Source organism: Molossus molossus, unplaced genomic scaffold (genome assembly GCF_014108415.1).
Source record: "Molossus molossus isolate mMolMol1 unplaced genomic scaffold, mMolMol1.p scaffold_m16_p_11, whole genome shotgun sequence".
NCBI lineage: Eukaryota > Metazoa > Chordata > Mammalia > Chiroptera > Molossidae > Molossus > Molossus molossus.
Genome location: NW_023425346.1, coordinates 70,404,885 through 70,428,828, shown reverse-complemented (window position 1 = coordinate 70,428,828; position 23,944 = coordinate 70,404,885). Strand labels below are relative to the sequence as shown.

Genomic DNA, 23,944 nt, shown 5'->3' with positions numbered 1-23,944 from the left:
CTGACAGTCAGTTGTCAACTCCTCCAGGACCTATCCCTCGTAAAATGTTCCATCAGGACGATTACGGAGAAAAGGGTGCTGATTCCCCTGGACTGTGAAATGGAGGGGTAGGCAGAATGCCCTTACAATTTACAAAATAATGCCCTAAAAATCATAACTCAGAAACAGATCAGAATTTGGTATACATTTTCTTCCTTACTATTATCCTCAAGTAAATACATACATTTGTTTTTAGAAGGCAACGTATGTGCTGTCATTCAACATTTGACAACTGTTCGTCAAGTGCCTACTCAATTTGAGGTACTTCTTTAGATATTGGGGAAACAGCAGGAAACAAACTAGACAAAGACCCTGCATGCATGGGGATTATACTCAAATATAGTGGTTCTCAAGCTTCCTAATGCCGCGACCCTTTAATACAGTTCCTCATGTTGTATGTGGGCGTATCTGCATGTGGGCGGACCCGCCTGGAGACAGACAGAGGAGCGGTGTCTCAGTTCCTAAGACCATCGGAAATATGTGTTTTCCTATGGTCTTAGGTGACCCCTGTGAAAGGGTTGTTCGACCCCCTAAGAGGTCGCGACCCACAGGTTGAGAACCGCTGCTCAAGTGCATCTATGGTAAGTACTGCCCTACACAAGTAAACTTAGCAGGCTTTCAACATATGTCCATAATTTGTATTTTTAGAATAAACCTTGTTTTCAATAATTTTACCTTTACAGAAAAATTACAAAGATAATACAGAGTTTCCACACACTCCTCACCCAGTTTCCTCTCATGCTAACATCTTACATTACTAGGGCACATTCGTCACAACTGTGAAATCGACATTGGCACATTTCTATTACCAAATTCCAGCCTCTTTCGGATTCCACTAATGTCCTTTCTCACTCCAGAATCCAACCCCAGAATACTGTATTACATTTACTCACTCAGCCTTTGAAGTATCCTTTAGTCTGTGACAATTTCTCAATGGTTCCTTCTTGATCATGACTATGATAAGTTTAAGATGTACTGGTCAAGTATTTTTTTTTTTTATCTTCACCTGAGCACATTTTTTCATTTTTTGTTCAGATAGAGTGGGAGAGAGAGGAAGAGAGAGAGAAGAGAGAGAAACATCCACGTGAAAGAGACACATTGAGTGGTTGCCACACGCATGACCCAACCAAGGCCAGGACAAACTGCAACCAAGGTACATGCCCTAGCGGAAACCGAACCCAGGTCTTTCTGGATCGCAGGCCAACACTCTGACTGCTGAGGCAAACTGGCCAGGGCTGGTCAAGTATTTTCTAAATGTCCTTCAATGTTCTCCTCATGATTGGACTGGAGATAGAAGCTTTGGAAAGAATACCACAGAGGTAAAGTTCCCTTTTCGTCACTTCATACCAAAGGATAGATGATACTAATTAATTATCACTGGTGATGTTAACACTGATCTCCAAAGACTCCTAGTTCTGTTTATTGGAGAATGGGATTTAGAGACACAGATCTGGGCACTGGGTGTGTTCCTTGCCACTGGGATGTTATTGTTTCTACACCCTCTCAGTAAGTAATGAGATTTAAAAAATTAAACAACTTTTTTCTTTTTAAAAATTTTTTATTGAATTTATTGAAGTGACATTAAGTTATATAGGTTCAGGCATGCCATTCCATAACACATCATCTGTACGCTGTATTTTGTGTTCACTACTCCAAGTCAAGTCTCCTTCCATCACCATTTATCTCCCCTTTACCTCCCCCACCCCTTTTCCCTCTAGTGATCACCATACTGTTATCTGTGTCTATGAGTTTTATTTGCTTAATCCTTTCACCTTTATCTCCCAGCCCCCAGACCTCCTCCCCTCTGACAGCTGTCAGTCTGTTCTCTGCATCCATGACTCTGCTTCTATTTTGTTAGTTTATTTTGTTCATTAGATTCCACATGTAGGTGAGAGACCATGTGATATTTGCTTTTCTCTGACTGGCTTATTTCGCTTAGCATAATACTCTCCAGGTCCACCCATGCTGTCACAAAGCGTAAGAGATCCTTCTTTCTTACAGCTGCACATATTCCATTATGTAAATGTACCGCACCTTTTTTAACCACTCATCTACTGATAGGCACTCGGGCTGCTTCCAAATCTTGGCTATTGTAAATAATGCTGCAATGAACATGGGGTGCATATATTCTTTCAAATTAGTGTTTTGGGTTTCTTCAGCTATATTGGAAGAATTAAAATCACTGGGTCATAAGGCAGTTCCATTTTTGAGGTAACTCATACTGTTTTCTACAGTGGCTGCACCAATCTGTATTCCCACCAACAGTGCACAAGGGTTCCCTTTTCTCCACATCCTTACCAACACTTGTTGTTTGTGGATTTACTGATAGCCACTTTGACAGGTGGGAAGTAATATCTCATTGTGGTTTTAATTTGCATTTCTCTGATGATTAGTGGCAGTCAGCATTTTTTTTTTTATTTTTTTTTTTTTTATGTCCACTGGCTATCTATATGTCTTTGGAGAACTGTCTGTCTATTCAGTTTAAATTGAATTGTTTGTTTGTTTTTTGCTGTTGAGTTTTATGTTCTTTAAAATTTTGGCTATTCACCCCTATGAGATGTATCATTGGCAAATATCTTCTCCCATTCAGTGGGTTGTCTTTTTATTTTGTTGATGGTTTCCTTTGCTTTGCAAAAACTTTAGTTTGATGAAGTCTCATTTTTTTGTTTCCCTTGCCTGAGGAGATATATCAGAAAAATATTGCTATGAGAAATATGTGCGATTTTACTGCTTATGTTTTCTTCTAGGTTTTTTATGGTTTCCAATCTAATACTTAAGTTTTTAATTTAAAAAATTAAATAATTTTAGAATGTCAGATCTAATGAGCTCCATTTCTGAAACTCTACATTAAAATATAGCTAATTTGCCCTGGACGGTTTGGCTCAGCAGCTGGAGCGTCGGCCTGTGGACCAGAGAGTCCCAGGTTCGGTTCCTGCTAGAAGCATGTACCAAAATAATAAATAAATAAATAATAATAATAATGAAAAAATATAGCTAATTTATTTTGGAATACTTATACACATACGGATTTAGAAGTGGAAAATAATATTAGGTATAGAATTCTTGAAAAGCAACAACACTTTTGTTGTGTGTATTCTAAGATGCTAAATCTTAAGGAATTTACATGCGAGCAAACTTACTGTAGCAGCAATGCATTTAGGAGGGTTCCTTAAAAGACAGAGAGCTTAACCCTCCTCAACCTGTCATCGAGTCTGCTGCTTGGCACCCGGCAGTGGCGACTGGTGCTGTAGCAAGAATTCTGAGCACTAGGGCCGTGGTGCAGAATGGTAGAGTGTTGAGTCTGGACTCCTTAATGGCCTTGTGAAGTCATTATATAAATCCTGGATTGCAGACATCCAGACTGCTGTTCTAGGGCAGAGAAATAAACTGTTTAAGCCATACTATCGGGCTTAGTTTCTAAGTCAAATGTAATTCCTAACAATATAAGTTGTTTGGAGAAGAAGCAGAGGGAAATAACATTTACTGAGAACCTACTATATATAAAGTACTTTGTGTATATACTTTTTAGTTCATGTAATCATCAAATCACTATGCTAATAGTTGAGAAAACTAAAGATTAGTGACACTAAAACTCTTGCTTAGGTTGAAACAGCTTAAAACAAAACCAGAATTTAAACCAAACCCCGTTTTCCCATCACAACAGGCTAAAATGACTTGCATATAGTAGGTACCCAGACCTATGGTGACTGGTTGCAATGGGTACAAACATATACATTGTTATACCTCACTTAACTAGTAATGTAGAATAATATTTAAATAAATAAACAAACAAACATATTTAAATATGAAACAAAACAGCATATGCATCGTAGTTTGATTCCTACTTCTCTCCACAATCAGGACACTGAACAGAAGAGGTAATAGGGCCATTTTTGGAGTATAACTTCAGAACTTATTGCCTTCAGTCTACATATAACTATAGTTTTTCTCTTGGGGCTAGAATGGGAAACCATTAAAACCATCCATCAATCCATCCACCATATTTATGTGTTCACATTTACTGAGTATCTACTATGTGCGTGTAACAAAGGGCTGGGGGTTACTGCCATCTAGTGAGCAGAGGTCAGAGATGCTGCCAAATAGCCTACAGTGTACAGTCCCCCACAACAGAGAATCATGCAGGACAAAATGTCATTAGTGCTGAGCCTGAGAAACCCTATTCTGTTGTAATTGCACATTCATATTTATGTTTTTGTTTCTCCCACTAAACTAAGCTTTTGGAGAACAGGGACTGTGTGTTATTCAACACAGTGTATGTAGGAGGTAACAGGTCTCATGCCTTCCACTCCACTGCTACTGCTGTCACCGCCCTCTCCCATGGGCCTCTGTAACAGCCTCCTACCTGCTTCCGTGCTGGTAACCTTTGCCCTCTCCAAGTCTTTGCCATACTCTTCTAGGGTGATTTTTCTAGAACACATATATGAATAGCGTACAAGCTCTGCTTGGAACCACGGCATGGCTTTTCACAGAATCCAGAATCCTGATGTCACACAAAGCCTTTTCCATTTCTTCCAACAATCCACTGCATATTTCATCTCAGACTTGTGTGACATCCATGCACGCCCTCTATTAGGGCCTGAGGCTTTGTGCTGACTTAAGTCCTGAGGTCTGTGTTCTCACACCTTCCATCCCCTGTTCATTTGGAGAACACGATTCAAACTCAGTTCAGCATCTTCTCTGTCAAGTCTCTGTCTTCTCTCGCCACTCAAACCCAGAGAGAACTGACCAGTCCTGTTTTAGTGCCCTCGTGTACCTTATGCAAAGTTCTTTAAGAGTATTAAAACCGCCCTGGCCAGTTTGGCTCAGCGGTTAGAGCGTCGGCCTGCCGTCCGGAGAGACCCGGGTTCGGTTCCCGCTAAGGGCGCGTACTTCGGTTGCAGTTTGTCCCCGGCCCTGGTTGGTCGTGCGGGTGGCAGCCACTCGATGTGTCCCTTCAAGTCGATGTTTCTCTCTCTCTCTCCCTTCCTCTCTCTCCCTCCCACTCTATCTGTACAAAAAATGGAAAAATATCCTCGGGTGAGGATAAAAAAAAAAGAGTATTAAAACCTCTTATTGCACGCATTTGTTTTTACAGGTGTTTCTCCTATTGAGTTCTCTTGAAGATAGGGGCTGCTTTATATATTTTTTATATCTCACTAAAATATGCACACAGTAGGAGCTCAGTATATATCTGTTGACGAGATCTGATTCAAGCCTTTATTATTACCAATGAGGAAACAAGACCCAGAGAAGTTAAATGACTTCGCCAAGGTCACCCCCCTAACGAGTGGCAGACAGAAGTTGTAGAGAGTGTCTGGCTTTAAACTGAGGCTCTCAGCACTGTCCCAGGATGCCACTCAGGGCTCGACATTATAGGGCCCATAACTTGGTTGAACAAAGTTTAATATCAAATATTTCTGTGAATGTATTTGATGACAAACTACTATTTTTTCTGGTTGAGAGAAAAACTGACTAGACAATTTTAAAATAATGCATTATTTGGTTTTATCCGCACCTTCTTCTCTCCTCTCTGTCCCTTCTACCTGGTTGACCTCACCAAGTAGCAACTACTTACATATTTTCAAAGAGTTCAAAACCTCTAAGTACAAACCAGCCAAAGACTAGTACCACATTCTTCTTATTGACAGAAAGAAAGAAAAACAAACAAACACCTGTCTTGGATTAAGAATTTACTGTATTTCATACTTTAAAATAATCAACAGTAAGTTGCAATTGTTTTTGTTTGTTTTGCTATTTAAAGATAAGAATCAAGTCCAACCGGTGTGGCTTAGTGGTTGAGCATCAACCCATGTACCAAGAGGTCGCCAGTTCAATTCCCGGTCAGGACACATGCCCAGGTTCTGGGCCTGATCCCCAGTTGGGGGCATGCAGGAGGTGGCCAATCGATGTTCTCTCTCATTGATGTTTTTATCTCTCTCTCTCTCTCTCACTTCCTCCCTCTCTCTAAAATCATTAAAGGAAAAAAAAAATTAAAAAAAAAAAAGATAATCAAAACAGAAAGAGTAATACATTCTAGGCTCCCTTGGAATTAGGTGACTAGGTTGCCTGAGTTTATATTAGGTTAAGATATTTTTTTCTAAATGACCATGAAAATAACTAGCTTGTCCTTTTCATTTATGATCACAAACAAAACAGAGCATTTAACCGGTGAATATTTTTTATTTGGAATACTTAATAGTTCTTAGTATATAACATTAATATATAAAGGCCTTAAAGAGTCCATTAAAACTCTGCACAACAAGCCACCTTTTAATAATGCAGAGACTATGTCAGATAGAAGCTAATTTCTGCCACTTAGGTAACAAGCAGAAAACAATTTCCTGAAAGTGCTGCAGCTTATATGTAACAGAGGTTTAATATACACATGTCCTACAGATGGCAGAACTCAGTATCAGCCCCCAAAGCACAGGAAAAAGAAAAGATTAAAAAAGAAAAAAAATCTCTCCAGCCCGGGTGGTGCGGCTCAGTTGGTTAAACATCGACTGGTGCACACTGAAAGGTCGCCAGTTCGATTCCCAGTCAGGGCCATCTCCAGGTTGGGGCCTGGATCCCCGGCATGGGGCTTGCAGGCGGCGGCCGATTGATGTTTCTTTCTCATCAGTGTTTCTCTCTCTCTCTCTCTCACACATGTTCTCCCTTCTTCTCTCTCTAAACATCAATTAAAAAATCTTAAAAAAAAAAATCTCTCCAAACCCTTGCTTTTTTCAAGTCTTCAGCTCTAAAGAGGATCAAGGATACTAATGAATATTCAACTTCTACTTTCTTCTAGTAATAATTTCCATTTCTAAACTTATGAAGTGAAACAAACTTGCCCTGCATTTGGGTTCTCTCAGAAGATAAAGTAGTCCTTCGTGTTTCTTTAGGAGTTGATGGCATTTGAGTATGAAAAGACCCAACAAGACAAACCAGGGCCAGTGGGAAAACCAAGGGCCATTGCGTCACTTTCAGTGTCTGACCTCCATGGATCAGCAAAACCTCTGATATAATGAAACCCTGTTCTGCTTGGGCAAGTTTTCATTTCTAAGAGGGGCAATAAACAGGGAAGATTTATACTGAACATCCCTCAAGTCAAGACCTTGTCCTACTATCATTCCTCACGCAGGCGGAGAGCTAGGGGGTGGTATCTGAGTTCTGTCAGACGTACCCACCGTGCTTGCTAAAATCAACTTCCAACTTAGCCTCTCTCTCGGAAAGGAGCCCGAGGCCATGAAACCCACTCGGCCATCACCTGCCACACCACAGTGATTCTCTGAGCAGACATCCTGGCTAGCATAATTGGCTTGGCAGCCCTGAGGTGAGTCTGCCTGGTGACTGAAGAATCTTCCATCTTTAATGTTAGAAAGCACAGTCCTTTGTGTACATAGAGGATGTTCCTGTCCCACCATCGATGGTGGTGGATCTGAAAAGCAAAATGTGAACACACAGCAGTAGGGCTGAGTTTGAGGGCTACACATAAAAGGAAAATGTCTCAAAATGACAGGAATTCTCAAAAAACCTTGCCCAGCTCTACAAAGAGATCTCTGCATTTATCACAGTCTTTCAGAAACCATCCGACCCTACACCTCCAGCCTCTCTGGTATTTTCCTTTATTTGGTTCTAGTGTTCAGGCCAATTTCTAGTTTCTGGAACAATTTCACATATTGACTGATACCCCATATATTTACAAGGACAAAGAAGCATTAAATAATAATCATACTCAAGCATGTTGGAAGGAATTAAGAAAGGCATGTCAGCTTTAATTTAGAATTTTCTTGTTACTTGTCAGTTTGCCTCTCAGATTTAACGCCAGGAGGGAATAAAAATCATCATTACTCTCCGGCTGCTCGATGGCAAATGCGAAATGAACAGGGGGCTTCACTCCCGTCTAACTGGCGCAACTTCTGCCTGTATCAGCAGAGAGCCAGGGACGGAGTGGTCCAGCTGCTTGTCCATTCTCCCATCAAATTTAAACCAAGTCGAGCTGCCCACACACACACACTCCCCAGGGAAAGGAAAGCGGCAAAGAAGAGAACAAAACACGGTTGGGGAAAGAGAGCATATTTCTAAAGTGGGCTAACGGGGAAGCTGCGGAGGCGGGTACTTAATGCTCAGCTATTTCCTGGCCCACAGGGGGCGAGAAGTGGAGGTTCCCTCCCACCCCTGTCAAAGCCCGGATCCCACGTGCATTTCCTACCTGTATCTATCCTTTCACACTGAACCTGACACACGAAGAATGTTTTACGATAGGCTCCCAGAATACAGAAATAGTTAATCAAGCCCACTTGACCTAACTAGCTCCTTGAACAGAAGGAAGAATGTCACTAAGACACCACCAGTCTAGTTACCGAATACAAGCAGTGTTAGAATTGTGAAACTGTCCCACTTCAGCAATAGGGACCGATTTTTATGGGAAGCTGTGCCACTGGCCAATTTGGGGAAAAAAAAAAAAAAAAGATGATATTGTGATGTGAGCACTTATTGCTAGTCTAAAACCAAGTGTGGACCTGCTGCTATTTGTTTTTGAAGCAGATCTAATTATAGTCAGCTATCTAATTTAACATTCATCACCAGTCAGGACAAAAATTATAAAGGAAAAAATTAGTAAAGTATAGAAGAAAGTCCATGCTTAAGAAGGGCTGGGTTAACATTCCTGCTGTCCTGTGGAGCCTGTTGTAATCCTAGAGAAGTCACCCAGCCTCCCCTGTAACAAGGAAGCCAGCCATCAGCTACCTCAGCACAGACACCCGTCTTAAGGTGGGTCAACAGTGAGTGAGAGAGGGGACAGACCCTGCAGCCAGACCACCAGGGTTTGAAGGCAGGCTCCACAACCTCAGCGACCTTGGGTAACTGAGTGAATCTGTCTCACTTCTGTCATTTGTAAGATGGGGATGATGTTAGAATGATCCTCACAGAATTATGAGACGATGTGTGCATGGAGATTAAGCCCAAGCCTGGCATCTGGGACTTTCACCTAGACCCATCTCACCTATTCTACCTGGGACCGCTGTTCCTGTTATTATTACCTTGATCATCCAGGATGTGCTAATGCTCAATAAATAGTGGCCCTATTTCTCCGTTACATGACCTTCCTGCCCCCCTCTGAGAATTTTACATGTTTAACACTACATAAATATTATTTAATTATTTCAGCTTTCCCTTTAGATAAGTTTTACCTGACTTACACTTACTTATGATGACTGATGGTAGCAAGGATCCTAGAAAGTTAAGCTTTAATGAGACCTTAGAGATTCTCTAATTATGTAGCTACTTATTACAAAGATAAAGTATTTCAGTCCCAGAGTGGCTCATTCCCTCCAAGAAACAAAATGTAAATACATACGTTACAATATTTTTATATAAAGTATATTTTAGATACGTTTACACTCTTAGAAACCTCTCTTTATAATCATATGAAATTCTTTTATGCTATTTTTTATTCTTTTCATTGCTTATTTCCTATTTGTTCCACACAATTAAGAATGATCTCTCAGTCTTTTATATATTATCAGTATAATGTGATTTCAAAGATTAAGGAAACATGTGAACATTTTTATTAAAAGATGTTTTACTTTGAGCAGAACATATACTTTGTTGGATAGGAAAATACTGAGAGCAATGAAAAGGCTTCAGGGTGAGGGCTCCAAAGCAGGTGGTGAGAACCCAGAGAAAGCAGGGGTTTGGCCTGGCTAATACTTCTTTTCCACTAGGCTTCCTTAAAAGATTTTCTATTATAATCATCCCTAGAAAGTTGCTCTCTTGGGGAAACTTTAACTCAACCCCTCTAAGTAGGGCTAATTGCAAAAGCACCTCTTACCCAAAACTATCTTACCCAAATGGTCACCTCAGCACTTGGTGGAGCTTTATTGAGGGAGGAAAATAAAGCAACTGGCCCTTCTCTTTCTGCTTTGGCCTGTACTCTGCTCTGCCTACTGAACGCTAAGAATGGATTCCTTAGGGGGTTCTCTCTTGTCCTCATACCCTGAATACGATGGCACGTGTGTGTTGTCCTCATTCATAGCTCATCTGAGGCTCAGGCAACCTTTCAGGATTTATTTTAAGTGTCAGAGCTGTAGGCTGAGTCTCAGGTCTCCCTCCAGGTCCCATTCCACAAGGTCACGTGGACCCTACATTCTCTTATACCCCAGTGACTCTAACAATCAGCTTATTTCCTTCTGTCTCAGTAGAAAACAAGGCCCAGAACCTGCCAATGGTCCATAACGAGAAAATACAGCGGTGCCAGCAGTGATGAGATAATGAGATTAGGCGTCTTGTGATAACAGATTGGGCAGGAACAGTATCTTTCCAAGAATGAATCCACTGAAACTGGTGTCTCTTCCACTTAGGAAGAAGAAACAGCTGTGAATCCCCTTCAAAAGGAGACAAACATGCGACCGGCAGCTAGACCCCATTCTCTGCCTCTGCTCTCCATGTAGATCCCCTGGCAGTGAGGTGCTGAGTGCTCACCACACCCCTCCCTCCACTGGGTCACACAGGCAAACAACAGGTCTCCTTGGGGAAAAAAAAAATGTTTCCTTAAATAACTTAACTGCCATTTTTATTAATTCATAAGTATGGCACTGCCCATTGTAATTTAATAGTCTCAGTAAGGTGGATGGCTAAAAATACACAGTTCCATCATAACCATTATGACACAGGCTCCACTTTTTTCCTAGAACGCTTTCCTTGGGCCATGAGGACATCTCATTAGAAAACTCGGAATGAAAGCATGACACTGATCAGCCTCAGGCTGTCTTTACAACAGCAGAACCGCACAGCAAATTTCACCCTGCGAAAGTGATGTTAGTAAATGGGAGAAAGAATGCCGAACAGAAGTACCCCTTTGGACAATGTTTTTTACAGGAAAAAACAAGAACTATAAAGACTTTTGGAATTGTGTTCTATTATTTCATGGTCCAGACGGGGTGGCTGCACCACGTTGATTATTAATGAGGGAACAAAAGAGTCCACTGAAACGGTGTTAGCTCTAATTGAGAGCTGTATGTCTGAACTGTGTATGGAAAGTTTTTGGCTTCCATCAGATATCTGAGTCATCTCTGTCTTCTTTTATTGATGGCGGACTCTAATTCTTTCTCAAAAGCCCTTGCAATCTTATGGGAAGAATACTAAAAGAGAACAGTGTGACTATATTCATGTGAGAATACTGGCTATTACAACCTATTTGGGAAGTGTAAAACCTAGGTCTTCGCAATGAACTTGATCTATTCAACTCACCATAAAAAGTTAGTGTTAGAAAGAAAGAAAGGAGATAACTTATCTGGAATTCAATTACATTTCTACAAAATATTAATATCACTTTCAATTATGATAAAAAATAATGACTTGCTATCAATAGGAATATAAACTTGGTTTGGGGTAGAAACTTTTTCTTTAAACTATAATAAACACTGAAACATATAACACCAAATCACCTTCAGGAATTACATATGAAAAAAGAATATTGAAGTATATGAAAAAAGATACCACTTTATTAATTTTATTCTGTTTGCTGAACATTTCAAATATTTAAATACTTTCTCTACCTAAATTATCAGCAATAATAGAATTACAGAATCTTTGGAAATTAAAAAAAATACATCATGAATACATTTTATTAACTCTCCATTTTATATTTCTAAAATACAATTTCAATAAGAATTTTTACCAGGAATATTTTTTTAATCATTGACTTGAAAATGCCCTCTCATTTATTATAATTCTACAAGAATCTGGGTAGTTCAATGTCCATGCATGTTAACAAGAATAATTGCTTAAATATTCTAAAACACTCCCAAAAGGTAACATGGTCCTGTAGACTACACAGAAAGCCCAGGGTCAAGAAAGGCAATTCTTCCCTTGTTCATGTTAATAACTTAACCTGGTTCTACCCAAATTTCAACAACTGTCAACATTTTAAAAGTTCCTACATTTCCTACACGCCCGTTAGCCCATCTCAGTTATAAATAGTGTGGCGATGTAATTACCGCCGGGCCAGGGCAGTTTTGAGAATGAAGGGGATGCTATTAATAGGCGCAGACTGAAACCGGTCCAAGCGAACTTGGATAAACGGTCACCGTAGTTATAGCCATCTTCCTTCATAATCTTTCTGCCATCATTAAGTTAAAAAAACACATGTGTAGAGTCGCCTTCTCCAAATTACAACTTCCACTTCCAGGACACATAGATAATGATGGGAAAGGGAGAATAAGGGGGTAAAAACAACCACGCAGATGTCTTTTAACTTGGAAAAGGAAAAGCAGGCAAAAAGAAAGAGAAGCCCGAAGAAAATAGGAGCAGTTACTAGAGAGGGCAAAGGTAACAACAATGAACTCTGCTGCCTCAGGTACTCATGTCTTGCTTTCTTTTGAACCCTAGCTTACTAGTATAGGTTAGTAATGTGTTTTTAGCTTAATTTGTTATTATTATTAAAGCAGCTCTAATTTTTAACTTACTTTGCCAACCACACAAATAAATCTAAATAAATATTACAATAAGAAGTGGTTAATTCTATCAGGTTACATTTATGAACAATGCTCAAAGCTTCTGTAAAGGGATCCACTGCACTCAAAGGGAGCTGTGTGCACTTAGTGCACTTAGTCATCATCTCATCAACACACGTTAGAATGCCTACGCCCCCACCCCACCCCCATCACAGCAGGGAGGAGACGGTTCACCACTAATGGTTTCTAGTCTTCTTTGTGAAATCCTAATGCTCTAAGTGTTAGCACAGAGAACAACACCCTAACATACGACTTATGGCCTAGGGTTGACTCAGTTACTAAAACTACCATCACTGCTGTGAGCCCTTTGTAAGCTGATGTTATTTGCGACATCAGCGTTTTTGAATCTAATTCAGACAAAGAGGAGCTGCAATGCCAAAAGGTGCTGAGTGGGACTCTCTCCTCGGGACCGTGTCGTAACAGACCATGATACAAAGCCACTGACTCAGGTGATAACAGGTGAACTCTTCCTATAAGTTAGAAATGATTAGCAGACTGTGTTAATATAAGGAAGCAAATTTTATATTAACATAAATAAATGCCAGTGAAACATAATAACCTGATTTTTATCTTCATTTAGTTCAACATTAATCACTAATCACTAATCACTAAGCAGAGAACTTATACTGTAAACAAATGAAAACTATCATTTAAAATTTTATTCAAACCTAAAGTTACTAAGATTCAAAGAAGAAAATCATTCTTTAAGTATCTGAGTATCTGATCTTTTTTTTTTTTTTTGGTACATGCCCCTAGTGGGAACTGAACCCGGGACTCTCTGGTCTACAGGCCGATGCTCGAACCGTTAAGCCAAACCAACCAGGGCTGTATCTGATCTTTTTATTACTACATCCAAAACAGAGAACTGGGCTTTCCTAAGTGAAATGGCTTTCCTAGGCCTTTAAAATTAAATTATTAGGCTTGATGGGGGTTGTTTGACAGCTATGCCAACCTTCACCTAATACTATACTCTTTCCTGGAAAGGTAAAAACGATGCATCTTACACGATCTTGTGGCTAGGGTTCCAGGTATGACTTAGGGTCCACCAATTAGGAATGCGAAATTACGTCACATGGGCAGAGGCACAAAGGTGCAGGGCGCTGATGTCGCCCAAGCCTGACAGCAACAGCAGCACCTCTCAAAGCCCAGTTCCATGACAGGGCTTTAGGAGTCATATCCAGAAAGTCTGGCTAAAGGTTGGCTGTTTTTCAGCTATCCAAAATATCCTGGAAGGCACTGACTATGTTCTAATAGATTCCTTCATTCTTGAAATAGCTAACGTGGATTTGCTCTCTGCAGCGGAACCCCGACCAATACATTATTATCCAAAGTGGGAACATAAAATTACTAGTTTCTTTATTCAAATTTTTAAAAATGTGGTGAACATGTTTCTTCTAACAGAGCTTTGGTCTTTCCACCTTGGACTAGCTCTTTCTTATCTTTCTCCAGTGTTTTAGCAAATTCTGAGCACACCATACAGCTCCCTCTCCTGCCTCCTGACACCTTTTATTGCTACTCTTAAAGAAAAACAATGACTCAAGTTGTTATGTTCGGGAGTGTTGATTTGGCCATTCTTCCAATCTCCCATCTCCACCCATATATAGTAAAACATGCAAATATAGGCCACATCATTTGGAGTATTAATTATATTCTTAAAAAATATATGTTTTTAACGATTTTAGAGAGACAGGAAGGGAGAGGGGGAGAGAGAAACAGTGATGTGAGAGAGAAACATCAGTTGCCTCTGGTACCCACCCTGACAAGGGACCGAACCCAAATCCTAGGCATGTGCCCTGACAGGGAATTGAACCAGAGACCTTTTGGTGTACTGGACAATGCTCAACCAACTCAGCCACACCAGCCGGGGCTTAACTCTGTTCTTATGTGATAAAAACTGGAGTAGGAAAACAAAATTTCCCCAAACAAACCTTTTCTTTGAAGTGATACTTCAGGTTCAGGTTGATATATATAGTTTCTATATACAGAAAACAATGCAATGAATAATATTAATGGGTATGCAAGAAGGTAGGAGATAGAAGATTGCACAATACCGTATGACCCTATGGCTCTGGAGGGGAGACTTGAAATCCACTTTTCTAAGTGTACATTGAGATGTTTGAAGTCTAAAATAACTGCTGAGTTCCTGGATCCAGCAACATATGCATTTTTAACTTAATAAACACCATATAGAGAATATAGAATTTAGAAAATAGTTTCCCCTAAACTTTGGCCTCTTAAGGTATCTCTATTAAAGGAGATTCTACATTATTTAAATGTTATGGCATTACACACCAGTACAGGATTTTTCTCAAAGAAAGGAGGCAATAAATACTTGGGGTGACAAAACCAGCTCGTGAACATTTTAAAACCACACCAAGGATACCAGCAGTGAGGAGACTCACCATGGGATTCTGCGGGACAGATGTGGGAGAACAAAGCAGTCTCTTGCAAATTCAAATGCCACTCCCAAGACTGTTGGTAGCCAGGCTTGATGACTTCGTAAAAACAGAGCATTCATGGTGCTTCAGGAGGAAATGCCTTCTGTGGTGACAGATACCCCCACCCCCACCTCCACTCCCCCACCCCCCCACCCCCACCCCCGTCTAACGGGCTGGGAGATTAAGCCACCGGTTCAGGTCTGGGCTGCTCTGTCCAGGTGGATTCGTCATAGGACATGGACTGCAACGACCACTTTGAATATGCCTTCCTGAGGAACACAGAGGCACTGGGAAATGTGTCCACTAACTTGTATTGATCTATTTTGTGCTGTGTGTTGGTTCATTAGTAACATTAAGTGAAACAAGTCTAAACAGCTTGAGCCTTCTCGTGTGCCAATCTCCCTGAGCAGATCAGATTCAGTGGGCTGCCTCAGTGCAGGCTCAACTGCCACCAAAAGTGAGTATCTGCAAAAATAAGCATTATGGAATAACAGATCCAATCTGGACTCTTACTCTGGGTAATGGTCTCAAGAAAGAAACTAATTCCGGCATTTGGGGAACTAAAGCTACCATCCAAAAACAATGAGGCATTTCTTTAAAATATCATTTTAATATGCAATTAAAGAAGGGGGGTTGGCATTTTGAGTGAAAAACTGCAAATGTAAATTGGACACTGACAAGTTTGACAATACAGTACATTATTTCTGTAGGCAAATCAACTAGAGGAAAGCTAATAATATTCTAATCAAAGGAGCATTGCATAGCTTTGTAAAGTGGCCACTCTGAATGAGAAAATATTTATCTGAATATGTAATCTGAGGAAATTATTATGTATCCATTTCTATATCTTTGGATCAAATATCTTATCTCTCAAATCTTTGTATGGTATACTCCTTTATATTGACAGAATAATGTAATTCTTTATGTTGGTGTTACAGAGGGGCATAGCTATTTAAATTGCTTAACAAAACTAAAGTGACTGTCTTGCATTTCATTTTGCATGATGCTGCTTATTTATATAGTAGTCTTGACTAATACTCTGTGAGATACTTGAAGGCAGGAACCAATTCTGTATTGTTTATCTTTCTTCCTTCATCATAGAAACAAGAACAAGGTGACACCTAACAAAAGTTCCCAGAATTACATCACTCATAGAAAGACCCACATTCCACGTAGGAAAAACGTTTCCAACTTGCCCTTTCCCTATATAACAGTGACATTTAAACTCCCACTGGAGAAGGAAATGGTGAAGTGCAGCTGAGTTTCTCAAAAGTTTTATAAGTATATGTGGATAGAAAATGAAAAGGCAAGGTGGAAGTGACATTATAACCACACAGGCCATTTCATTCTTGGATGAATGAAGGCATATATCCCACCTGGGTACCCCAGTCGGAACCATTTTCTTTGAATATACAGGACAAAATTGCATATTCTTAATAATGCTCTGAAAACCTTAGAATCTCTGGGTGTATTTCCTTAGCAACATCTAGAAATGGCACTTAGGGTTGGTGCTGCTGCTAGCTCATTTTAGCTTTGTGCTAAGGAAGAGGAATAAGGGTCTGAGCTGGGTGAAGCAAGAATAAGAGATTTTTATTGTTGTTGTTGAAAGTATTACAGATATCCCCCTTTATTCCCCATTTACCCCCTCCTCCAGCTCCCATCCCTCTTCTGCTTTCCCCAACCTAATATCTATGTCCATTGGTTGTGCATATATGCATATAAGTTCTTTGGTTTATCCCTTCCCACCCTTCCAAACCCCCATCCCTCTGAGGTTTGTCAGACTGTCCCCTACTTCCATGACTCTGGATCTATTTTGGACAACAGCTTATTTTGTTCATGATGTTCCCTAAATAAGTGTACTTGCCTTTCTCTGACTGTATGCTCCTGCTTCCTTTGTTGAATATTAATTGTGCATACTGTCTTGGGTATATTTCTGAGTTCTCAGTTCTGTTCCACTGATCTATATGCCTGTTCTTGTGCCAGTACCAGGTTGTTTTGATTATGATGGCTTTATACTATAACTTGATATCTGGTATTGTGATCCCTCCAAATTTGTTCTTTTTCAAGATTGCTGTGGCTATTTGGGGTCTCTCATGGTTCCATATAAACTTTTGGAATATTTTTTCCAATATTTGTGAAATATTGGTACTTTAATAGGGATTGCATTGAATCTGTAGACTGCTTTGAGTAGTATGGACATTTTAATGATGTTGATTTTTCCAATCCATGAACATGGTATATGTTTCCATTTTTTTATATCTTCCTCTGTTTCTTATTTCAATGTCCTGTAGTTTTCTGATAACAGGTCTTTTACCTCTTTGGTTAAGTCTACTCCTAGGTCATTTATTTATTTTTGTTGCAATGGTAAATGGGATAGATTTTTTTTTGTTTTTTGTTTTTTATCCTCACCACCCGAGGACATTTTTCCATTTTTTGTACAGACAGAGTGGGAGGGAGAGAGAGGAAGAGAGAGAGAGGGAAACATCGATGTGAAAGGGACACATCGAGTGGCCGCCACCTGCACGACCAACCAGGGCCGGGGACAAACTGCAACCGAGGTACATGCCCTTAGCGGGAACCGAACCCGGGTCTCTCCGGACCGCAGGCGGACGCTCTAACTGCTGAGCCAAACCGGCCAGGGCGGGATAGTTTTGTTTTAAGTTTCTCTTTCTGAATGATCATTATTGGTGTATAATAATACCATCAATTTCTAGATGTTAATTTGTATCCTGCTACTTTGCCAAATGCATTTATTAAATTTAGTAGATTTTTGAAGGAGTCTTTAGGGTTTTCTACATACAATACAATGTCATCTGTGAATAATGATAATTTCACTTCCTCCTTTCCAATTTGGATCCCTTTTATTTTTTCATCTTGTCTAACTGCTGTGGCTAAGACTTTCAGTACTATATTAAATAAAAGAGGCAAAAGTGGGCATCACTGTCTTGTTCCTGTTCTTAAGGGAAATGCTTTTAGTTTTTGCCCATTGAGTATGATGTTAGCTGAATGTTTTTTCATATATGGCCTTAGTTATGTTGAGATATGATTCCCACTTTGCTGAGCATTTTTATCAGAAATGGGTACTGGATTTTGTCAAGTGATTTTTCATTGTCTATTGATATGATCATATGATTTTAATGTCATTTTGTTTTTGTGGTGTATCACATTTATTGATTTGCAAATATTGTACTAGCCTTGCATTCCTGGGATAAATTGCATTTGGTCATGGTGAATAATTTTTTAAATATATTGCTGGATCCGATTTGCTAGTATTTTGCTGAGGATTTTAACATCTATGTGCATCAGGGATATTGGCCTGTAATTTTCTTTCTTTGTAGTGTCTTTATCTGGTTTTAGAATTAAGATTATGTTGGTCTCATAAAAAAAAGCTTGGAAGTCTTCCTTCCTTTTGAAATTTTGGAATAGTTTCAAAAGAATGAGTGTTAGTTTTTCTTTGCATGTTTAAAAACTCCCCTGTGAAGCCATCTGGGCCTGGACTTTTGTTTGCTAGGAATTCATTGATTACAGCTTCAATTTCCTTTGTTGTTATTGGTCTGTTCAAGTTTTTTGACTCTTCCTGGTTCAGTTTTGGGAGACTGTGATTTTAGAAATTTGACCATTTCTCTTAGGCTGTCCAATTTGTTGGAGTATAACTGTTCATAGTATTTTCTAACAATCCTTTGTATTTTTGTGGTGTCAGGTGTTACTTCTCTTCTTTCATTTCTGATTTTGCTTATTTGGGTACTCTCTGTTTCTTTGTGAGTCTGGCTAAAGGTTCATCAATCTTGTTTATCTTTCCAAAGAACCATCTCTTGGTCTCATAGATCATTTGAACTGTGTGTTTTTTAGTCTCTATGTTGTTTCTTTCTGCTCTGATCTTTACTATTTCTTTCCTTCTACTTGATATGCATTTTTATTTTTGTTTACTTTCTAGTTCTTTAAGTTGTAGAGTTAGATAGTCTATTAGAAATTTTTCTTGTTTCTTGAGGTAGGCCTGTAATACTATGAAATTCCCTCTCAGGACTGCTTTCTCTGCATCCCATATATTTTGTGTTCATTTTCATTGATTTCCAGAAAGTTTTTTTATATCTTCCTTGATCTCATTGGTAACCCATTCATTGTTTAATAACACGCTATTTAGCCTCCATTTGTTTGAATGTTTTTGAGTGTTTTTATTATAATTAATTTCTAGTTTCTTGCCATTGTGATCTGAGAAGATGCTTGATATGATTTCAATCTTCTTGAACTTGCAGAGACTTAGTTTTTGTCCTAACTTGTGGTCTATCTTTGAGAATGTCCCATGTGCACTTGAGAAGAATGTGTATTCTGCAGTTTGGGGGTATAATTCATAAATATCTATTGAATCCATTTGATGTAGTGCATCTTTTATGGTCTCTGTTTCCTTGTTAAGTTTTTGTCCAGAGAATCTATCCAGTGATGTCAGTAGGGTGTTGAAGTCCCCTGCTATGATTGTATTTCTGTTGATTTCTCCTTTAACATCCTCCAGAAGTTTTAAAATATATTTTGGTGCTCCTATATTGGGTGCATATATGTTTACCAAGGTTATATCCTCTTGTTGGATAGATCGTTTCAATATTATGTAGTGGCCTTCTTTGTCTCTTGTTATGGCCTTCATTTTGAAGTCTATTTTATCTGATATGGTATTGCTACCCCAGCTTTTTTTAAATTTCCATTTGCTTGGAAATTTTTTTTCAATCCCTTCACTTTCAACCTGTGTGAGTCTTTTATTGTGAGGTGGGTCTCTTGTAAACAACATATATATATGAGTCATGCTTTCTTATCCATTCAGCTACTCTGTGTCTTTTGATTGGAGCATTCAGTCCTTTTACATTTAAGGTTATTATTGACATGTACTTACTTATTGCCATTTGTATTTATTATAGCTATGCTTCTCTTTCTATTTTTTCTGCTTATTACAGCTGTCCTTTTAACATTTCTTGCAGTGCTGGTTTGGTGCTATCTATTCCCTTAGCCTTTTTTATTATTATTATTATTATTATTTGTCTGGGAAGCTCTTTATTTCACCTTCTATTTTGAATGATAGCCTTGCTTGATAGAGTCATCTTGGATTCAGATTCTTGGTTTTATTACCTTGAAGACTTCATGCCATTCCCTTCTAGTCTATAGTGTTTTTGTTAAGAAATTAATTGATAGCCTTATGGGGGCTCCTTTGTAGGTAACCTGTTGCTTTTCTCTTGCTGCCTTTAGGGTTCTCTTTATCTTTAATTTTTAGCATTTTAATTATGATGTATCTTGGTGTGGGCCTCTTTGTGTTCTTCTTACTTAGGGCTCTCTGTGCTTCCTGAACTTGTGTGCCTTTTTCCTTCACCATGTTAGGAAAGTTTTCTGTCACTATTTCTTCAAATATATTTTCTAACCTTTGCTCACTTTCTTCTTCTTCTGGTACTCCTATGATGTGGATGTTGTTACATTTCATATTGTGCCACAGCTCTCTTAAACTGTCCTCCTGTTTTTTAATTGTTTTTTCTTTTTGGTTCTCCGATTGGGTGATTTTTTTTTTACCCTGTCTTATAATTCACTGATTTGATCCTTGGCTTCCTCTAATCTGCTGGTTATTCCTTCCAATGTGTTCTTTATTTCTGCTATGTTGTTCTTCATTTCTGCTCGGTGGTTTTTCATTTCTTATTGGTGATTTTCATTGTTTCTATATCTTTACTCATGCTGTTGAGCTCTTTACTCATGCTGTTGGGCTTCCTCATAATCATTACTCTGAACTCTACATCTAATAACTTGCTTAACTCCACTTTATTTAGCTCTTCTTCTGTAGAATTCTCTTGTTCTTTCATTTGGGATTTGTTTCTTTGTTTCACCACTTTGGCTGTCTCAGCAGGGTTCAGAGCCTGCCAAATCTTCGCTGTGAGTGTCGATGTTCCACTGATTATGGCTCCTTCTGCTGGTTTTGGATGAGTATGGAAGGGACCACACTGAACACCAATGTCTAGTCTTACTTTCCTGGGTAGAGTTGCAGGCCAATCAATGCTTCAGTTATCCCAGAGCTTTTGCCTGCAGGCTGACTATAAGCCTCAGTTACTTAATGAACCTTAGGTTGTAGCCTTCAGCTGAATGAAAAATTCCACAGGGGAGCAGGACAATTCCATGGCATGTGGGGCATTTGCTTTCCCCTGGGCTAAAGTTGCTTTGAGCAGAAAATGATTTTTGCAGTGTGGGTTAATGGCTCAGCACAAGGATCCAGATGTCAGCCTTCACAGCTCAGTCCCCAGAGCCACAACACCCAACATTGGGAGTCAGGTCCAAGGCACAAAACTTTCCGAATCTCATCTCTGTCTAATGGCTTACTGGTAGTCTCAGGCTGTTAATGAGCCTCAGGTAGCACTTCTATGGGACCGGTGGTGTTAAATTTCCAAGAAAGGGGCAGTTACTTCTTTCTCGGGCTAAAGCTACTCTGATGAGAAGGGCTGCTTGACAGACATGGCTACTGAGACATGGGTGAGTGGCTCAAAATAGGAACCCAGGCCTCAGACTCCACAGCTCAGTCTCCAAAGCCATGAAACCCAACATTGAGAGTCAGGTCCATGGCTCAAAGCCTTCAGATTCTCTTCTCTGCCTACTGGCTGGCTGGTAGTCTCTGGCTATTAATCAGAATAAGAGATTTTGAAGTTCACTAAGCAAATTCTGAAAATATCTCAAAGCAATAATAAAATACTCATTTCATGTATAAAATTCTTAGTTATAATATAGGATTATCATCTTTATGCCTTATGGAACTGGGTAACAGGTATGGAATAAACAATTTCTCTGACTTTTAACATCACAGTAACTGATATGTAAAATTTCTAAGTTTTAGTATGGTAACAATTTTGCAGTTTTGTGTTGCTAAGTCTATTTTTTTAGCTCTGGTATTATGAAAAAAATAGAATCAAATAAAAAAAACTAATCTTATCTCATTCCCAAGTGACTTGAAGGACACACACACACACACACACACACACACACACACTTTCTCTACCACTTGACTTTGTGACATGGTTATGACAGATGTATATATTTCTGAGTTGCTTAAAATCCTGTTTTAATTGTAATGTACCCATACAGATACTCCTTGGGGACAATAGCTACAAGGTTCCTTAGAATCAACAGAGCTGGTGATATTGTTACACTAAAGTTTCATGATCAAAAGAAGAATTTTTAGTTCTTAAACATCTTTCCTCCCAAATGTGCCATGAGGACATTTGCTTTTTAATTGTCTGTTTCTCCATTTAAAGCTATGGTCTGCTTCAACTTTAACTATGAGAAAATCCAAAGAGTTAAAAAAAAAAGAGATTTCAGGAGCAAGATCAAAATGAGCCAATTTTTGCTGTGTAATGGCAAACCCCCAGTTCTCATAACATTGACATGAGATGTATGTAAAATTTATAGCAATTAAATGCTCTCTTGTAGTAGATTCTACAACAAAAAAGGAATATACCAATAGTAGGGTGTATCAGGATTTTCAGGATTATCGACCACTGGCACATTGCTTAGACTTACTCTAGAAGTAGTTATTTTATTCTATAAGCTACCGAAACTTCATTAGAAAATACCCCGATAAGATATTTATGAAATAATTGCAAATGCCCACTTACAAAATGTACAAGTGGGATCAGACTATTTCTATAAGCTTATTATTATTATTTTTATCCTCACCCAAGGACATTTTTGCATTTATCTTCAGATAGAATGAGAGAGAGAGAGTGGGAGGAAGAGAGAAAGAAACATCGATGTGAGAGGGACACATCGACTGGCTGCCACCCACTTGACCCCAACCGGGGCCGGGGACAAATGCAACCAAGGTACATGCCCTTAGCGGGAACCGAACCTGGGTCTCTCTGGTCTGCGGGCCGGCGCTCGAACCGCCGAGCCAAACCGGCCAGGGCTAAGCTTATTTTTAACACGTTGAACAATTATAGGTTCAGAGTCTCATTAATCAAAATACAACAGGTAATCTTTCTTTTCTTTTTTAAAGTGTTACAATAATTATAAACATTCTTTCAGCAAATTACCTAAGACTGCCAAATTGGAACTGCATTTTAAAAATATGTCAGCATTTCTCTAGTGGCCCATCTAGTTATAAATTACTTCGTTTTCGTTTTCTTGCCCTCTGCAATGGTAGCTACCCTGCAGTTTTTCAAGGGAAAATATCCTATATATTGAAAACAAGTAAGAGTCTGGGAAACCAAAATAATTTTTCAACTAGAGTAGTATTTTTTAAATGGAAGTTATCATAATTCAAATGTTACATGAGAGAGTAAAATCCTGATGTAATAACAAAGTACATATTTGGAAAGTTCATGTGTTGCCAACAGGCATGTCTTAAGCAATAACTCATTTTAAAAAGTGTATTTTGATATATAGTTTTCACGACTGATTCGTATTTTAAATATTCTTTATGTGTAAAGATGCTAACATGTTCCTTAACTGTCTCTAAAGATCAACATGATTCCACAGTTATCTTCATACCAATTTGAGATTAAACAGTGTGACTCTTACTGTTTAATTTTTTTCCTTGTGGATTTGGATTGCTAGAAAATGGGTTAGGCTTTAGCTAACAGTATCATCAGGACAGAAAAGAAGAAATGAGCACTGGTGCTGAAGTGAGGCAGTGTGGATTCAAATCGGACTCTCCCCTTTTCACCTGCATAGCCTTAGACACACTAGTCTATCGAAGCCGCAATTTCCTCATCTACGAAGCGATGATATACTGCCCCCCGTTCCAGGGCAGTGCTGGGGACTAAAGGACACAGTGTGCTGAGTGCAAAGTGCACAGTGTTAGTAAAACCTTCCAAGGCAGACCAAAAGACCAGTTTGATGGATCAGTAAAACTTGGTTGGATCTTTTAAAACAGGATTTCTGGGATCTCAGTTTTTCAAAAGGAATTATGTTCAATCCTGACAACAATGCAATGGCCAAGGACTTAGAACACGATATTAC

At 39.1% G+C, this 23,944-nt stretch overlaps 1 protein-coding gene across 3 annotated transcripts in view; it reads right to left on the bottom strand.

The window, feature by feature from the left end:
* The window catches only part of ZNF385B (zinc finger protein 385B), a 371,095-nt gene that overhangs the window by 110,045 nt on the left and 237,106 nt on the right, over window positions 1-23,944 (bottom strand). The gene's annotated exons all lie outside the window — the stretch shown is intronic.